The sequence below is a fragment of the Penaeus monodon genome, chromosome 23 (assembly GCF_015228065.2).
Source record: "Penaeus monodon isolate SGIC_2016 chromosome 23, NSTDA_Pmon_1, whole genome shotgun sequence".
NCBI lineage: Eukaryota > Metazoa > Arthropoda > Malacostraca > Decapoda > Penaeidae > Penaeus > Penaeus monodon.
In genome coordinates this window covers 32,654,745-32,655,675 of record NC_051408.1, presented here as the reverse complement: position 1 = coordinate 32,655,675, position 931 = coordinate 32,654,745, and the positions used below count along the sequence as shown (strand labels likewise).

Below are 931 nucleotides of genomic sequence, written 5' to 3'. Positions count from 1 at the left end.
GGATTTCTTTCTTGTTTCGTTTTCCATCTCCCTGTTTCTTTCTTTTTTCAAAGAGGCGAGTAATGAAGGCAAACAGAAAGGAAATTATAGTCAATAATGTGCTTCGCTCCTTGATTATAAGGCAAACTCAAAAGAGAATAGGCTACTCATTTACTAAACTAGCGTTTATTCAACTTTTATCATACTAATCACTCAGTCAATCTAATCTTCGCGAGTACAAATAAACGCTATGCACTTAATACTAATCTCAGTGGTTCACGAACTTGCATTGAGCCAGAGTATGAATCTGACAAGCAGCTGCACTCTTCTGTGAGTCACGGCGTATCACGTATAGTTTTAAAACAGAATTTGGCAATGCAGCGTCTTAAAACCACAAGTGAGAGGTTCATGGCAAAATTGAAGGGGAGGGAGGACTGCTGTTATAATGCCAGGGATTGTGGTTGTTGACAAGAATAACATCAGGCTTAGTTACATGTTCGCCACCGAGGAAGTCCAGGTCTTAGCGGAGCGTAACACATGTTCAGGGAAGAGGAAAAACATCAACGGTAATTCCTGGTGCTGGAAGTGCACGCGTTTGCTTCGGATTAGGCGGCCGAGAAAGACAAAATTCATCTCTCGATCTCCACTTTTCCGTCCTTTGTATAACTTGCAGTCACCCCTGAGCTTCTTTCATTTCCTTCTTTCCTCTTAATCTCATTCTGGATTCATTTATCTCATTTCTTTTTAACAATTAAGGAAGGCAGTGTACCCCTCTTTCGACCGAACTCATTTATTTATTGGTCTATACATTGCAAAATCACATAATGAAATCCCAAATAAAGTACACCAGAGAGGAAAAAGGCAACGGCCAAGGTTTTTCCGAGTAACCTTCGTCAAAAAAAAGCCAAGCCATAAAGCGCTGTAACACCTATTCTATTCCACGGAAAGTGAT

General features: G+C 40.5%; 1 protein-coding gene across 1 annotated transcript in view; it reads right to left on the bottom strand.

Moving 5' to 3' along the window:
- The window catches only part of LOC119587931 (protein trachealess-like), a gene marked incomplete in the record, with an annotated part of 132,256 nt that overhangs the window by 128,382 nt on the left and 2,943 nt on the right, over nucleotides 1-931 (bottom strand).